Raw genomic sequence first — 20,375 nt, forward strand, 5'->3', positions numbered from 1 at the left:
GACATCGCCCCTTTAGGATACACTAACGGTAATATTTCTACTGTTTGGAATATAATTCAGCTCCACTATACCAAAAAATAAAAAGAGGAACAGAAGGGAGACACCCGAAAGATTTAGCAGTTTCATATTGGCTACAGCTGTTTCATAATTTACTCCGGGTTACTTCATTAACCAAGATGCATACGGATATCTATATCTATCTATCTATCTATCTATATATATATATATATATTATATATATATAATATATATATATTATATATATATATATATATATATATATATATACGTATATATATACGTATATACATACACAACACACATTATATATATGTACATAGGCACATTATAGAATAGAATTGTATTACCATACAATGTAGCGTGGAATAAAGAAAACTAATATTAAGACCATATCCTGGATATCTTTGTTAAGCCTTTGCTGCACAAAATAGAATGTGGATAAAATTCGAAGAAAAATCGTAAAAATTTAATAACAAATAACCCACGAAAACGTTAGTGAAAACCGATCTTGAAATATAAACGTCAAAAATAAAGTGAAAGGATTTAGCAGCCAAAATAATCATACAAACAAGCAAATCAACAATCGCTGTTGTTTATATAGACGCAACCTTGTTACTGGCAACAAAAAACGCTAAAAAATAAATTAATTTGAAAGGAGAAGACAACACCAAATCTCAAAATTATAAGGAGGTTAGAATTAAAGAAGGAGTCACCGACTGTTGATAGGCATTCAGAAACCAAAGCCCGGAAGTAATAAAAAATTCATTCATAAATATTAGCATAAATGCTAGACACCAGTCTATACGCTCACTCACGCCTGCATACACATACTTATTCACCTACATATACATACATTTACACACAGATGTATATAAACATATATTGCAGAAATGTGTATATTTACACATACATTGTATATATGTGTGTATATATATATACATATATACAGGCATATCGTATCTAATATCCCAACAAACCAATGTATAACATAATTTGCACGTAGGTAGAGCCAAATAGATAATAAGTCGAGTATATATATATATATACACATATTAATGTAAGACAATAAGAGATAATAATAAAGGGTTACTAGAAAAGGGAACTGAAATGGCTGTGAGAAACAGAACCAGATGGCGACCTCTATTATTTAGCAATCAGTATATCATAATGGCACAAAGTTAGTCGGAACTAAATTACTCATTGCTAATGTTAAATCGTAATGCTGTGTACAGGGTAGTGGGAAGATCTAGAATTAAAAATCAATACTATATATGGAAACTAAAAGCAGAGTTTTCAATAAATTAAGGAATGTGTTAAGAAACGTAGTGGCAGCAGAGTGTGGGCTCCACATGCCACGTAGTGCTCCAATGCCACCAACACACATAATTTAGTGGTTAAATGGATTTGTCTTTCTGAGTATATAAGAAAGATATATTACTTAGGTCGTGCATTTAATTATTATTTCATCAGGCTGATTAATTAGATTCAAATTTAGAACTATTTCTAATGGTTCGGATATGCATAACTCACATCTGCCTGCACACTTATATAACGCTCTGCAGTACGTACTGCCGATTTCATAATCTATGTTATTATGAGTGAACATCCATATAAATTTCGCTAATTAAGTGCAAAGCGTATTATTTCTATCTCTAAAAGTGTTTTGTGGTTATTCTACCAGAATTTGAATTTAGAAGTTGCTCCTGTATATACATGTACTTTAGTGAGTACACGTACATAATATTTCTACACAATACTCTTCATAGGGCATAAGTTATTAAGTAGACACAGATATTTATTCCTAAACTTACTTATTATTCAGATTGGTAGGATTGCTGGATCCCATTATAACCTTGCTTGCAGAGCAGCAATTAAGATTTCACATACCAACAAGTGGGCTATTTAAGCTGGGTAGGGTATTAATTTTAACTGAAGACTTGGTATATGGTTAAAGCTAGTAGGGACACGGATTTGTTAGCAGAGACAAGACTCAGTTTGACATTGTTAAATGCTGCTATATTTTCAGCGATATTTAGCGTAGTGGAGCAGGCTAATTTGACCGTACCTGTTGAAAAATGTTCTGTACCGGCTACAGCCAGGGAAATGCCTAGTGATAATAATAATAATAATAATAATAATAATAATAATAATAATAATAATAATAATAATAATGATGATGATGATAGGGAAAGATATGCGATAAGGAAGAAAGAAAAGTTGAGAGATATGACAGGTTAGCTTGGAAAGTTAAGCAGGTGTGGTCGATGAAAAAGGTAGCAGTAGTACCAATAATTGTCGGAGCTTGGGAACAGTATGCAAAAATCTCGAAAAGTACGTGGAACAAATAGGGGATGCAATAAGGTAGGAGCACTTGCAGAAAACAGCACTGCTTGGAACCGCTCGAATACTCCAGATGGTTCTCGAAAAATAAGAGGTGTAGTGAACAGCTGACACTGTAGTACATCACCAGCGTTAGAAGCTGTGCAGAAGCAATGATAATAATAATAATAATAATATAATAATAATAATAATAATAATAATAATAATAATAATAATAACGTGTCTGGAGAAACTCTCAAAATACAAAGACCTGGAAATAGAGGTAACTAGAATGTGGAATCTGAAAACAGAAACAATTCCTATCATAGTAGGTGCATTAGGCATGATAAAAAAATATTCAGACAAATACATAACAAAAACACCAGGACTTACAAACACATATAACATACAGAAAATTGCACTACTAGGCTCTGCACACATCCTACGCAGAACATTTTCCATACAATAACCATCAGAGCATCACAACAAATGACAGCACATACCCAAGGCACACAGAGCTGCGCTCGGTAGTGAAGTGAAAGCACGCTATAAAAATAAAACTACTGAATAATAATAATAATAATAATAATAATAATAATAATAATAATAATAATAATAACGAGAAGAAGAAGAGGAAGTGGAGGAGTAGTAAGAAGAAGAGGGAACGACAAGGAAAAGAAAGAAAAAAGAAAGGAAGTATTAAACAAAAGTAAGAAAGGAAAAAGAAAGAAAATAGTTATATGTAATATGGCGGAAAGAAATGATTTTTCATTGTAGTATATGTGTACCTATGAAAGGTGTAAATAGCTATATGAGTATATACATAGTTATGTGTGTGTGCGTGCGTGAACGTATGTGTACGAATGCGTGTATGTAGGTGTGTGCGCACAGGCTTGTGTGAATGGACGCTTGGGTATGCGTGTTTACGTATGTGTGCGTGTGTGTATGCATGTATGAATTTGTGTGAGGATATGTGCACGCATATGTGTATATGCATCTGCGTATGTGTACATTTATGTATTTATGTATGTATGTCATTGTGGTGTGTGTGTTTGTGCTCATGTCATACCAAAATTGATTTCGTAGTTTAGCTAACTTCCTAAAACCATTCAATTTGTTAATAAAAAAAACATAAAAAATATAATAAATCAACGATATTTTTACAATAATTGCCTTAATTAACGATCTGTAATGATTTCTACCGATTATTAACGATTATTTGTTTAGCTTTCACTTGCAATCAATGTATTTTATTTCACCCCGTCCGCCATATTATATGTACAAGTCCACAAGGTCACCGAAAACAAATATTACTTTTAAACAAACACATTAATAGATTACAGTAAAAACTAATACGTAAATGGATCAAAAATAAATCAAAAGTTCGTAAAATCTTTAGTTTTAAATACAGACTAGACTATCCGTGACCCGTTGGGTTACCAATAGTTCAGGGTACCAAAAAAAAACTACGTATCTCAGGAACCCGTGGTCCGATTTACGCGAAATTTATTTTATTCCGTTTGAATTCACATTTTTATGGTACTTTACTTTCAAAGCATCTTTTCCATTATGCGTCGGTTTGACTATTTATAAAGGTATCCGAAAAAAACGTGTATATCTGGAACCCGCAGTCCGATTTACGCGAAACTCGTCTTATTTCGTTTGTATTCACATTTCAGGGGTACCATACTTTCAGAGTATTTTCCCGTTATGCACCGGTTTGGCTGTATTAAATTACAGACAAGCATGTACGCAAGCAGGCCCCCTTCACTAGTGTGCTAATCTGATCTCTGTAAACCTGTCTTGACGGGAAAGACGCGTTCAGTTTCCAGTAACCTGTCTATGTGTCTTATCTAAGTCTAGCGTACAAGTCACAAATTTGTGATCGGTGTAGCTGATTATATGAAATTGTGGACAACCTACACTATCTCTATCTACTGTCCTACATAGTATTCTATCTAGATACGATCTCGACTATCCTATGCGGTTGCTCCATGTTCACGTTGGCGCATTCGGATGGTCGAGTCGGTACCTGTCAGACAGTTGAAAGCGTCTGAGCAGGTCTCTGAGGCACTTGCATCCTGTCTATTTCTATCAGTACCCACATAGTCTCGATGCGTGTCCAAAGTAGCATTCCAATCCCCCACTAAAAGTAGAAGTCGAGACCTTCCTAGAAATACTTCTAGACGTTGAAATAAATCTGATCGACCTGTTAAAGATGGTGCATAGACTGATATAAGTCGAAAGGCACACTCATTGCTGCCGTCGACACCTAAGACAATCAGTCTACCCTCCGGGGTCTAGGAATATTGTTTTTTCTTTGAGATACAGACTCTTGCGAAAATGTACCGCGGTGCCACTACCACCCATTCTCAGCAGACAGGGATAAAATAAATGTTAAACTATCCGCCAAATATGAACTTTAGGGCCCGTGGATTATAGATTCTGGTCTCACTTATGGCTATGATTTCTAATTTGTGTCACTTGATGTCATTTAAGAGTTACCCTTGTTTCCAAGGGGACCCCGAGCCACACGCATTTATACAACTAATCTTGAGCATAAACCTAATGATGTATGTGTCTTAAACACAAAGGAAATGAACAGAAAGTTACTTTCAGTTCGATATTTTTTCCCGTCTCCTCCTTTGGTTTTTACTCGAGGAGTTTGCTGTATAGTTTTTTTTATAAGCATTTTTGAAATTTCTCCACTGCATCTGGATATAGTGATTTCAGTGTATGTTGTAGGGTTTGTGTAACATGTAGTGCTTTTTATGTGTTCTGGTGGTGTTGTGTAAGGGTGATTGTTTATTTTTATTGTCTTCATGTGTTATATTTGTTTTTGTACTGATGCATTCCATTTTGTATTGCATGTTTTGTGTTGATGGCAGTGAGCATTGTTGATGCATGTTTTTGTGGTGTAGGTGTTGATGACGGCGAGCTGGCAGAAACGTTAGCACGCCGGACGAAATGCGTAGACGTATTTCATCTGCCGTTACGTTCTGAGTTCAAATTCCGCCGAGGTCGACTTTGCCTTTCATCCTTTCGGGGTCGATAAATTAAGTACCAGTTACGCACTGGGGTCGATGTAATCGACTTAATCCGTTTGTCTGTCCTTGTTTGTACCCTCTGTGTTTAGCCCCTTGTGGGTAGTAAAGAAATAGGTATTCGTATTTGTGTTTGAAACGTTTTCAGGAATTGTATAACTTCCTGCTTTGTTTGGGTTTGGCTTTGTTCTTTTCTTGATCCTTTTCCTTCTTCCTTTTCTGGCTATTTGCCATTCTTCATTGCTTTTGTCTTCCGATGGAATTTCTGAGGAATCAGAATGGGGTAAAGGCATTGCGTATGGGTCTATTTGTATGTTTGCAAGTGATTGTGTTGTTGCTTTTGTTGATGCTGGTTGTTGATTGTTTGTGTGGGTTATTGGGGGAGGGGAATCAGTTTTTGTCTTTTCTTTTGGATTTTGTTTTTCTGTAGTTCTTGCTGTTGTGGTTGGTGTTGATGTTGGTACTTTTCTTGATGATGTTGGTATCCCATTTGTTGGTGGTGTTTTTTCTGTCATAGATGATGCTGGTGGGTTTGATTGGTGTGTTTCGTTCATTGCTCTTTGCTGTTTAGCTTCTGTGTTGGTGGTGGTGTGGGTAGTAGAACTTTTTTCCTTTCAGTTTTCTTTGTTGTAGTGGTTGTTGTTGTTTTTGTTGTTCTGTTGCTGTTAGGCATCCAGTTCTTAGGTGTTTTTCGCTGCCACACAGGTAACAGTGTGACCTCCTACTTCTTACCACTACATAGAGTTTATGGCCATTCAGCAGCTCAATTAAATTTGGAATGCTGTTAATCAAGTCCTGATCAATTTGCATCAGGATCTCGACTGATTTTCTCATCCAATTTCGCTGCTCTAGGACAGCAATCTCGAGGATGGTCATGTTCTCCATTTCAAAACAAATAGCAGACATCAACCACTGTGTCTCTGTTTCTGGGGGAACATATTTTTATTCTAATCGTGGTCACTCGTTGACCAGGATAGCTTGGAATCATTATTAACTTCTCTGTTTGAAGAGTTAGTGTTGAGTGACGTTTGGCCTCTTCATTCTTGAAGCATACCTGTACCGTGGCATATTTATTGCACCAATGTACGTATTGTTTGTGTGTTCATACAGGACGCAGGCATTTTTCTATTGAGTTTTGGAGTGTTTGCTCTGGCCTTCTTGTTTTTGCATTTAAACTTTGAATATGTTAGTTTGTTTTTATGTATTTTCTATAATGTTTTTTGGGGGATGTGTAAATGTAGATTGGAACCCTGTTTAGTTAGCAGGGTTTTGGTTTGGTCTATCGTATTGTGAAGTTTACTACAGTTCTTTTTTGCTTTAACGCTTCAGCAAAATTTGTTTTGTCTTTATTGTTGTCGATGTCACTGGTGGTGGTGGTGGCGTCGGTAGCAGAGGTGGTAGTTGTAGCAGCAGAAGATGTAGTAGTAGTGTTGGTGTTGGTGGCGGAGTTAATATCTTTAGTAGAGGTGACGGTGGACGGCTTTGCGACAATAGTTTCGTTGTTGTTGTTGATGGTGGTGGTGGTAACAGAGCCATTGAGTCCGTTTGTCTCAGCAACAAACACCTTCAACCCGTCCACTCCCACGTCACTGAAGTCTGTATTCGTTCTTTTTATTTTTTGTTTTCTGTCGTTTTATGTGTGTGTGTATGTGTGTGTGTGTGTGTGTGTGTGTGTGTGTGTGTGTTTGTGTGCGTGTGTGTGTGTGAATTCTTCGCATTCTGTAATGGCAATGGGAGGGTAGGAAACTCTTCCTCACAAATGGCCAGTCTGGCGTTCTTCTCTGTGCGTTCAGGCGAAACGACTAGCATCAAAAGGAATGCTGACCTTGTGGTTTGATTTAGCCATTTTCGCTTCGAAGATGGCGAAGAAAACCGAAGAAAATTCTTAAATTTTGGAAATCCACACACAAAGGGGAATTTCCTATTAAAATATTTACTTAGGTTGAAAGGGGAAGATGTTAAACAACTCTTTCATAAAAAAATATTTAACAAGTAACAGTTTTTTCCACTCAAAAAAAAAAAAGCCAGCATACTTGGAGCCAATTTGTCAACAATCCATTCACATCAGAGATAAGTTTCTTTATTGGCCACACAGGGCTGCACACAGATGGGGCAAGTTACAAGGTAGAGCTTTTCTTTTGGGGGATGAAAAAAACAAAAAAACAAAAGAAACAAAAAAAAGGTGGCGTAGGTTTTCGATCAAAAGGGATCGTAAAAGGGAAAAAGAAGAACAAAAAAAATAAATAAAATAAAATAAATAAAAAGAAAGAAGAAAAGGAAAAGGAACAAAAGAAAAGAGAAATGAAAAAAGAAGAAAAAAGGATAAAAAAGGGGAAGAGGAAAAAAACGATCAATAGGGATCGTGTATCACAGTGTTATGATATATGGTGTAAAGGGGAAAGCAAGTAAGGATTATCCGTGGGGAGAAAAGCCTACGAAAAAGACCACGGTAACCTTGGTCAATATTGTTATATGTTACCACATTTGTTTGCAAGTGGGTAATCCTCTGTTTTCAATTTCTGGGTTCATAGGATTATGCTCAAGGTGGCTTCGTCATTCATACGTGCCATCCTTGCTACATTCACCCATCTTTTTTTAAAACATTCGCTAGACAAAACTTGCCTCTCTACTCTCACTTTCCTTTTCAAGTAGTACTTGAAGAAGTTGATGAGAGATTGACCAGAGAGGAAAGTGTTTGTCTCCAATCCTTTCAGACGCGTCCACCAGATACATTCTTTCGCCATAGCCACAAGGATGATGAAAATAGCTCTTCCTTCCCGTTTGAAGGAAGGAGGCGTGACAATATTGACGATAGACTCAGCTGATAAACCGACTCGTCCCACACGTGACAGCAGTCGTTCGACATAAGCCCACTGGTCGGAAATTGTTGGACACTGCACGAGTGCGTGCAGAACGGTTTCGTCGCTCTGACCGCATCTCGGGCAGGTCGGCCCCGTGTTTCTCGAGCCGTGTCTGTAGAGCTTATCCCGAACGGGTAGCGCTTCTCGGTAGCACTGCCAGGCCAGGGATAGATAGATAGATAGATAGATAGATAGATAGATAGATAGATAGATAGATAGATAGATAGATAGATAGATAGATAGATACAAGCACGCAAGCAAGCACGACGAACGTAAACAATCTCAAAGAAGTTTTAGTGAGGCAAATATACCTATTACCAAAAATCAATCCATTTTTCTTTCGCTGACAAGCTTCTGCGGGAGTAAGCCAGAAGCCACTGTTAGTTTCTAACTGGTTCACATAGAAATCAAACCCCTATTACGGTACTCAAGTGTTTTCGTGGTTACATGAGTTGACAGCTCTTGTATACATTATCTATCTATATGTGTGCATGTATGTATGTATGTATGTATGTATGTATGTATGTATGTATGTATGTATGTATGTATACATATGTATGTATATCTATATTTACAGATATACATACATACATACATACATATATATATATATATATATATATATATATATATTATATATATATATATGTATATGTGTATATATATGTATATGTATATATATATGTATATATATATAATGTATATATATATGTGTGTATATATATATATGTGTATATATAATATATATATATATATATATATTATATATATATATAGTATATATAATAATAATAATAATAATATAATAATAATAATAATAATAATAATACTTATATTATATTTATCATTCTTTTATACTTTTTGAAAAAAAGATATATATATATATATTTATCATATGTTATATTAATTATGTATATTATTTATTATTTATGTATTGGTTTATGTCTATCACCGAGTTGCATAATAGTGGTTTTATCTTTAATTCGTATTTTATATTTATATATATAATATATATACATATATATATATATATGTATACATAGAAGTAAATACTCTCGTATTGCATTACTAATTTTAGCTTCACCCCTTCCACTTTGGAATAAGACCTCCGAGGCAATAACCTGGTTCCGGGATTTACCTGACAAAAGCAACACCCGATTCCTACAATTAGATATCGAAGATTACTACGCCTCCATATCGGAGAGCCTGCTGATCGACGCGATTAACTTCGCTAGGAAGTTCTCCACCATCACCGAGGCCGAGCAAGATGTGATCCTCCACGCACGTAAGACTTTTCTTTTCCACGACGGATCCCACTGGATCAACAAAAAATCTGTGACCCCTTCGACGTCAGCATGGGTGCTAGCGACTCGGCTGAAATAAGTGACCTTCAGGGCTTTTCATCCTCCATAGGCTGAAGACCCTATTCACAGGCCTCTCCGGTGGTCTTTACCGCGATGATGGCCTTTTTGCCCTCCACAAAATAAACCCCAGGACCACGGATGGGTTCCGGAAAAATCTTTACACTTTTTTTAAAAACTTAGGCCTTAGGATTACCTTAGAATCCAACTTAACCAAAGCTAACTTCCTTGACGTTACCCTCGACTTAAAAACCTCACTTTATTACCCGTACCACAAACCAAATGAATCCCTTAGATATATAGACATTAATTCCAACCACCCCAAAAATATATTAGACAACCTAGTAAAAAGTGTCTTAATTAGAATATCTAGCCTGTCCGCTACTGAAGATATCTTTAATGCCGCAGCCCCCTATTACAACAAGGCCCTGGCCCGCAGTGGCTTTAAAGATAAGATCACCTATACTAGCATAGCCCCACGCCAACCCAGGAAAAATAGGCGAAGACACATTAGCTGGTACAACCCCCCCCCTTCAACCGTGAGGTCGCTACACCTGTAGCTAAAATCTTCTTCACTCTCCTACAGAAACACTTCCCCACCCAACATAAGTACTACACAATCCTAAATAAGAACACCATTAGACTCTCCTACTCCACCACGCCCAATCTAGCCAGGAACCTAGCCAACAATAACGTGAAAAAACTTAATAAATCTACTTTTTCCGAGGCCCATCCAACATCCGATAGCAATTGCAACTGCCCTGATAAAACCACTTGCCCCCTCAACAACAACTGCCTACAGAAGGACCTCGTCTACACATGCGAGGTACGATCAGGCCCCGATGATAAAAGAAAATCGTACATCGGAATGACGTCAAACAGCTTTAAGACTCGTTGGTACGCCCACACACATTCGTTCCGGCGACCTGACAAATCCAACCAAACTACCCTCGCTGCCCACATCTGGTACCTTAAAAGGAACTCCATCCCCTTCAAGATCAAGTGGATACTACTACAGAGGGCGCGTTCGTACACAGGAGGCCATACCTGCTGTGACCTTTGCATTTCTGAGAGCCTGGAGATCTTGTTCGCCAAAGGCCCTCTCCTTAACAAGATCTCGGAACACTCCCCAAATTGCATGCATAAAATTTATGCAAACTACAAAAACTACAGACCCACCCGGCAACCCGATTGACGACACCCCACCCCCACCGTTCCCCCAGTACCCCCAATTACCTTTTCTCCTAAGACTATTCACATATTGTATGTGTACACTTGTATATATGTATTGTATATATGTATAGAAATGTATGGGTGTTAGTAGGAATATACGCATGTATGTGAATGCGTGTATTTACGTGCGTGTATATGTATGTGTATGTGTATGTATATGTGTATATGTATGTATGTGGAGTGTGTATATATATGTGTATGTATATATATATATGTATATATATATATATATATATATATATATGTGTACGCTTGTGTGTTTATGTATATGTAGGTATGTAGAGTTATGTGTATGTGTATGTATGTATGTATATATACATATGTATAAATAGGTATATATGTGTATGTTTATATGTATGTATCCGTATGTATAATGGGTAACTGCATGTATATATATTTATTATTTATTATTTATTATTTGAGTATGCATGTATGTATATATGTATATGTTTGTATGCATGTATGTATTTATGTATATAAGGATGCGCGTGTATGTGTGTATGTGTATGCATATGTATAGACATATGTATACATTTATGCATGTATGTACTTATGTGTATATATAGATGCGCGTGTATGTGTGTATGTGTATGCATGTGTGTATGTATATGTATGTGTATATATGTATATATATATACATGTGTGTAAATATATGTGTATGTGTATGTATGTGTATATATGTATGTGTGTACATGTATGGTCTTGTTGGGTTTCTTTTTTATATATGTAGATAGATGTGTGTGCGTGTGTATTAGTATGTGCTTGTGTATATATACGTGTATGTATATGTATAGATATATGGATGTATGGGTATGTAGGTATGTATATGACTGGTGTAAGTATATATGTGTGTATGTATATGTAGGTAGGCGCGTACGTGCATGTATGTGTGTATGTATGTATATGTATATGTATATATATATATATGTATATATATATATTATATATATATATATATATATATTATATAATTAGGGCTTAAGCCCTAATTATATAATGTAATATTTTGAATTCGCCTTAAATGGTCCTTTTACATACTGAACACTTGGTGAAATTGATTAATAATTAATTTTACCCTCAATTGTTGATATATATATTATATATAATATATATATATATATATATATATATATATATATAATATCATATATATTATATATTATATGTATATATATATATATGTGTATGTATGTATATGTATGTGTATATGTATATGTATATATATTTATTTGTGTATATGTATGGACTAGTCCTCTGTGGGTGTATAGATGTATGTATGTGTATGCGTGTAGATATGAATTAGTAGGTACGTGTACGTATGTGTATATACGTGCATGTATGTAGATGTATGTATGTATGAATATAACACGTGCGTGTGTGTATGTGTATCGGTGTATGTGCATATATGTGTATATATGTATGAGTATATATACGTGTATATGTATGTATGTATGTGTATGTGTATATGTATGGACTTGTTGGGTTTCTTTTTTATATATGTAGATAGATGTGTGTGCGTGTATGTGCGTAGATATGCGTATGTGTATTGGTATGCGCATGTGTATATATATGTGTATGTATATGTACAGATATATGGATGTATGTGTATGTAGGTATGTATATGACTGGTGTAAGTATATATGTGTATGTATATGTAGGTATGTGCGTGCGTGTATGTGTATATATATATATGTGTATGTATATGTATATGTATGTGTATATATATGTATATGTATATATATGTGTATGTGGTTTTGTGTGTACATAGTTATGTGTACGTTTATGTGAAAGTCGGTACACTTATGTATGTATGAATATAACACGTGCGTTTGTGTATGTGTATGAGTGTGCATGTGTGTGTGTGTGCATGTGTGAGTGTTTGTGTTCGTATCTGTGGAAAAAAGATAGAAAGGAAGGGAGAAGGGCAATAAATGGTGTCTTTGGGCCGACCAGGCTTGCTCCCTTGGGAGAGCTGGCCTGGTGAGTCGAGGTCAAAATAAAAATAAAGGTAAAGATAAAATTAAAATTAGGGAAGAAACGTGTGTGTATGTGTGTGCATGTATTTGCATATGTATGTGTATGTATATATGTATGTATGTGTATATATATAAATATATGTGTGTGTATATATATGTATATATATATACGTATAAGTGTGAGTATGTATGTGTGTATGTATGTGTATGTATATATATGTATATGTATATGTGTATGTATATGTATATATATATATATATAGATATGTGAGCGTGTGAGTATGGGGGTGTATATCATCCTTTATATTTGTTTTGTGTTTATATTTACATTTATATTTTCTTATATATGTGTGTAGAGATATGAGTGTATGTATGAGTATGGATATGGGCGTGTACGTAGATGTATGTAAATGGGTGCATATGTACATGTGTATATGGATGTATGTGTGTATGTGTACGTATATGTGTATGTACATATGTATGTGTATCAGGGGCGTGCACTCTCAGCAATGCAAGGTATGCGCTGCATGCCTTCCTTGTTTCAAAGAAAATACGGCCAGTTGTTTTAGAAATATTGTCTCCACTTCGTACATCTGCTTTGATAAATGCTTTTAGAAGATCGCATGATACACACTCCCTCTCTGTCTGTATTAGTTTGTCCTTCCTTCCTCTCTCTCTCTCTCTATCTTAGTGACTCGATAAATTTATCGCTTGTCATGCGTTGGGAAGACAGCATGAGTCCCTTCTCTCTGTCTTTGATAGTTTGTCCCTTCTTCCCTCTTTCTTTGTTTAAAAGATATACTACGAGGAATGGTCACCCCCTTCTCTCTCAGCGATTCGACAAATTCAGTTTGGCGTGTCATGCTGTGCTTAGATCGCATATCACGCCTCTGGCTATTTTGACCGGAACAAGAGCCGTCCCATAATTCTTGTTTTAGCCAGCTGAAATGTTGGAATAGCCTTCGCATGTAAGTTTGAAATTTTTTATCCAAAACATCCGTTTGCACTATCATATTTTTAGAAAGTTTTGAAAGCAAAAATATCTACATTATATTTCTTATTTCAGAAATAGCTAATTAATCTTAAATTAATTTAACAAAGGGTATTTTTCCGTTTTGTTGAAATTGACTTAAATTAAATTACGCCCGGCGCTTCCACGTGGGTCCTTAAATAAGAGCAGCCTTTTTAAAAATGAGTGAAATGTGTGCTATAAACGATATTTTGAGAACTAGTTTTTCTAAAAGGGACTTCGATGGGAAAAAAATAATTATAAATCGCGGGAGACCAACACCGAATTTACCTAATTTGCGAAGCTACAACAAGAAATTCACGAGACAATTTCAGGTTATTCGTATGAAAAGAAGAAATGGTTAACTGGAAGTGTTGCTCTTAATAAATTATTCTGTTGGCCGTGTTTACTTTTTGGCTTAGAAAAAAATGTTTGGAATGATAAAGGCTATGATGATTTAAATATTTACATATGGCTATGCTAAAGCACGAGCGTTCTCAAAGGCATATAAAATGTTTGATAGACCTTAAAATATTCGGGAATGTTCGCATAGACTTACAATTAGATGCACGTAAAAATCAAAGCATACAACAGCATAATGAGAAAGTTCGACGAAACAGATCCATTCTGCAACGATTGATCGATGTTGTTATTTTTTTAGGCCTCCAGGAATTATCGTTTCGGGGTCATTTGAATCTGAAGGCTCTAATAATCGGGGAAATTATAAAGAACTCGTTTATTTTGATCAGTAAGTATGACAAACAAATGGAAGTCATTTAGATACAGCTTCTATCTTCACTGGTCTGTCGAACAGAATTCAAAATGACTTGATCGAAGCAATTCATAAAGTTATGTTCAATGAGATGCAGAAGGAAATTGACCAAGCTAAGTTTGTTTCTATTCTTGTTGATGAGACATCTGATGTCTCAGCATCTTCACAACTGTCAACAGTTTTACGTTATGTTACAGAAGACTGTGTGACGAAAGAACGATTTATCGGTTTAGTGATGTTAGTGCAGATCGATCTGCAAATGCTTTATCTGAACATGTTTTTAAATGCATTGAGACGTGGGAATGTGGAAACAAATTGATTGCACAGACATATGATGGTGCCGCTACAATGGCAGGACAACTAAATGGGTTACAGGCAAAAGTAAGAAAGAAATATGAATGTGCGATCTTTATTCATTGTTGTGCCCATATCCTAAATTTAGTTCTTTCACAATCATGCTCTGCTATGAAAGAATGCAAGATATTTTTTTCTACAATAAATGGACTCGGTACATTTTTTACGAAATCACCGAAAAGGACTAATGCATTAGATAATATTGTTAAAAAAGATTTCCGAAAGCAACAGCAACTAGATGGAATTACTCCTCACGTCTTATTATTACCACAAAGGAAAATTATAATTTCATAATCAGCCTTTTTGAACACATCATTGAAAATCCTGAAGCATGGGATGAGACCACCATAAATTCAGCAATTGGATTCTTACACATTTTAAAAGCTCCTGATTTCTTATTTTTGTTAGAGGTATTCAGTGACATTTTTTCTTTACTGACGTCTTATTTAACATACTCCAGAGTAAAAGTCATGACATAGTGTATTGTAAACAGCAATAGATAAAACTAGAACTGTACTCGAAAACAAACTTGATAATTTTTCAGTCTTTTATGATAGGTTAGGGGAAAAATATGGAGTCGATGCAGGAATCGGAATTCAGAGATCCAAGAAATATCTATTGATCCCCAACGACATTATAGAACGCTTTATAACAAAATTATAAGTACAATAGTTGACCAAATAAAAGCACGATATTCATCCTTAGAAGAGTTTAAATTCATGGAACTTTTGAATTTCAACAAAGTTGATGAGTATTGCAAACAATTTCCTGTGGACTCTTTAGATTCTTTAAGAACAACTTATGGCAGATTTTTTGATGTAATACGATTACAAAGTGAGCTCAATGTGATGCATTCAATGAAAGATTTTAAAAAACCAAGTGTAAGTCATTTAATGAGTTACATTAACAGCACTGATCTTATTGAAGCTATGCCAGAACTCTTCAATCTGTGCAAGTTGATTTTGACAATTCCGTCTACCACTGCTTCTGTAGAGCGATCCTTTTCTGCATTAAGTAGAATTAAAACATACCAAAGAAATGCGACAGGAGAAAGAAGACTGTCTGGGTTAGCACTAATGTCAATTGAAAAAGATTTATTACAAGAATTGATGAAAAGAGAAGATTTCTATGAAAATGTGATAGATATATTTGCCCAGAAAGATCGAAGAATTGAATTAATTTATAAATGAGTTAAGTAACATTTTAAAACATAAAAAAAATATATATTAAAGAGCATATATTACAGGTTTTGCTTAGTGTTTGTTATAACGTAAAGTTCGACCTTCTTACATCAGTATTGTTTCGCAGGAGAAATGTTTTGATTTCTTCGTGAAACCTACCTACATAGATTTCCCTTCTGTGCTGCTGGGTGTAGTCTATTTACGGCCGTAAATAGTGTTTTGTTTCACTTTCAATAAGTGTCTTGTTTCAATCTCAGAGATGTTGACTTCTGCCACAACAGTTTTGGAGGCTTTTTACAATGTTGAATTTTCGCTGTCTTTCATTGTGTGCGTATTCATGTATATGCGTGTATTTTCAATGTTTGTGCGTGAGACGTAGTCCTTTAATGTACGGAGTTCAGTAAGTCTCAGAACAGTCAATAATTTTCCCGGAATTGACAAGTAGCATGATAAAGAACCTGACTTGTCTTCGAGAGCGTAACGATCTAAAACCATGGCCATATATGTAACTAAATGTGTTCTTTTAATTAAATCATTTCATTCAGCTCAACCGATAGGTATAGGGGCTAATGCAGAATCGCACCCCTTTGAAAAACGAATTTATGTGAAAATTTTTTTTCGGATTCCTACCTTTAACAGAGATTCTGAATATGCAAAAATATTGACAGAATCCAATTTCATCTTTATTACATTTCACTTATGATTTTTAGACTTTTCTAAGGAGAATGAGGATGGGAAAGTACTGACGTTTCGAAGAGCAAAGAATAATACAAACAATACACTTATTTCAGGATCATCTCTGCACAGCCATTTTTTATTCCCTGTTTATTCTGCATATTCAGAATCTCTTATATGTAAATCGTAGAATACGAAAATGTTTTACTGAAAAATTGCCGGTGGGAGGGGGGGGGCAATGAAATTAATTGCATGCCCACCGCCGGAAGTCACCGCACGCCACTGATGTGTATATATATATATATATATATGTATATATATGTATATATATGTATATATATGTATATATATGTATATATATGTATATATGTATGTGTGTGTGTGTGTATGTGTATATATATACATGTGTGTGTGTGTGTATGTGTATATATATATATAAGTGAGAGTCTCCTTATTTACCTAAAACTCTATTATTCTATTTATTCTTTTATCTACTTTATCACTGATTCCTTTGACCACTCCCCTAAGAATGATAGTTTGCGCCATGTCTACCCCCAAAAAGTCCCCCCACCACCCCTTTAAACCTGCCTAAGTGTATAAATGCCAAAACTATTCTTGTCACCTAGCTTCCTGATGATTTCTTTTGAATGAAACAGTTCTAGTCCTGTAGAAGCTCCTTCTATAAAATATATATATATATATATGTATGTATGTATGTTTATATATATACAGATAGACATAGATACAGATATAATTCTTTAACAATAACAGTATTGATAGTGACTTCGAAGTTTCGGTTAACTAAGCCATCTTCGGACTGGTGATGATGGTCTTATACATCGCTGATCACGATGCACTTTGCATTGTTTTAGCCTTCGGATGAAGCCACCTTGCTGGCTAGGTGGCCAAACCAACATTCTTCCTCACCCTCGATCGAAAGACTATTTCGTCGCAGTGTTGTCCATTTACAGCCGAGTGGACTGGCGGAACGTGAAATGAAGATGTATTGCTCAAGACCATAACATGCCATTTGATCCTAGAATCGAACCTACGATCTAGCAATCGTGAGTGTAACAACCTAACCTATTTCTTTACTACCCACAAGGGGCTAAACACAGAGAGGATAAATAAGGACAGACAAACGGATTAAGTCGATTGTATCGACCCCAGTGCGTAACTGGTACTTAATTTATCGACTCCCCGAAAGGATGAAAGGCAAAGTCGACCTCGGCGGAATTTGATCTCAGAACGTAGCGGCAGACGAAATAACTATTTCTTTACTACCCACAAGGGGCTAAACACAGAAGGGACAAAGAAATGGATTAAGTCGATTATATCGACCCAAGTGCGTCACTGGTACTTAATTTAATGACTCCGAAAGGATGAAAGGCAAAGTCGACCTCGGCGGAATTTGAACTCAGAACGTAGTGGCAGACGAAATACCGCTAAGCATTTCGCCGGGCGTGCTAACGTTTCTGCCAGCTCGCCGCCTCAACAACCTAACCATTATACCACGTACCTTCACCGTTGCTCTCTGTATACTGAGCTGCAGTAAGCCATTTATTTGCTCGATGGTTATCTCATTGAAAATCTTAGATAACGGTATATTGTTTCTATTTTATGAACCAACTGTACGATGAACCAATTGTTCCTAAGTGCATTTAATAGAAACAGCACCATTATGACTAATGCATTGATTATGCTAATCTATATTATATGTGCTACTTCAACCTGGCTCTATATTTTAATTGTGATATTCTTGATCAATATCAGCTAAATATTCAGACAAATTTTTATGGTTGAAATTTTGGATATTTTAAAATAATAATTATTGATTTTCCTGTTAAAAATAATCTCTAAAAAAAAATTATTTAAATATTTGAAGATGAATTTTTAAAAAGAAATAAGATAGAATAAAATAAAATAAAATAAAATGAAGAAAATTATTGACAACTGTAAAAATGTTTTCCCAAGTTAAGAAGTGATTCTAGTGTGTGTATTTATCTGAATATCTATGTTTATGTGTAAACACACATACACGCATATATACATACATGTATATATATACGCACGCTGATACAGACATAGAGACATGCACATTCTTTTATTTAATGTGTCTGTAAATAACTGCGCAAAGAAAAACTTTTGCTCGCTTTCTGACTTTTTTCCGCTAACCCTCTCTCTCTCTCCTACATCCGCATATATTTCTCAATCATCTCCGTGAAAAAAATCAAAAGGAAAGCGTTAATAAAGAGGAAATATCATTTTCTAATAACAAAATTGCTATTTCCTGACTAATAGCTAAAAGGTGGGCCATCAAAGATTATGCTGTCTGTTAAAGGAAGTGGTATAATAAATTAAGAAAGTCTATTGATTCTTATAAAAATAAATTCTCGTTATAGCCGCTAGCATTTCTGTGAAAATGTTACCAAGTGTCTTTGCACTTTTATTATCAAACCAGCAAAGAATTTTCTCGTTGAAATAAAACTGTTATCGTTTTAGGATGTATTGCAAGCCATTGTAAGCTCAGATGTTTAAGAAAATTTTGCAGACTTAAATGACAACTAACTTCTGAAATTAGAATCAATATTTTAAATAAATTTCAGAAAAATACAGACATTCGGTGTTTTTATTATATTTCGGAAGAGTTATAATTATCGAGCCTATAAACAAACCAATCGCTGTTTGTCGAAGAATATAGTTCGCTTCACAAAAGCTTTGAGAAGATAGAAAGGAAGAAACAGAAGGGACATGTATTCTAAGACAATTAATAATCGATGTGGTTGGGTGTTTATAGCATTTATGAATTACGACTCTTGCCAAATATAACATTATTGGTTTCGATACACGGTTACAGATCAAAATTCTTGCAAAAATAAATAATAAATTCAAAATTGTTAAAAGTGACATTTCAATGTTTTTCTAGGCGGTGAAAGTTAACTACCCTGCAGACACACTCACAAAGAAACACACACAGATACCCGCTGGAAACACTCAAAAACACACGAACACACAGCATAGGTGTAGCCAGAATTTCGGCCGAAGGTATTCTCAATTATAAAGGCGGTGAGCTGGCAGAAACGTTAGCACTCCGGGCGAAATGCTTACCAATATTTCGACTGCCACTACATTCTGAGTTCAAATTCCGCCGAGGTCGACTTTGCCTTTCATCCTTTCGGGGTCGATAAATTAAGTACCAGTTACGCACTGGGGTTGATGTATTCGACTTAATCCGTTTGTCTGTCCTTGTTTGACCTCTCTGTGTCTAGCCCCTTGTGGGTAGTAAAGAAATAGGTATTCTCTATTATTAAAGTGGATCTCCCATCAGCTGTATGTTTAGACGTCCATAAGTCTTGGAGGTGAGAGTTGTCTGAACTTGTCGAATGCCCGCTGGTACATATGTATGTGCGTGTACACACACACACACACACAAGTATTTCTGACTATTACATTTTGAACCTCCAAAGCACTTCAGAATTGAATAAAAAAAAACCCCCACCTTGTTCGTGAATGGCCATGAAGATGAAGTCATCTGAATAAATACACAGCAATACGAAGTGAGCAGGGCT

This window comes from Octopus sinensis, linkage group LG1 (assembly GCF_006345805.1).
Source record: "Octopus sinensis linkage group LG1, ASM634580v1, whole genome shotgun sequence".
NCBI classification, from domain to species: domain Eukaryota; kingdom Metazoa; phylum Mollusca; class Cephalopoda; order Octopoda; family Octopodidae; genus Octopus; species Octopus sinensis.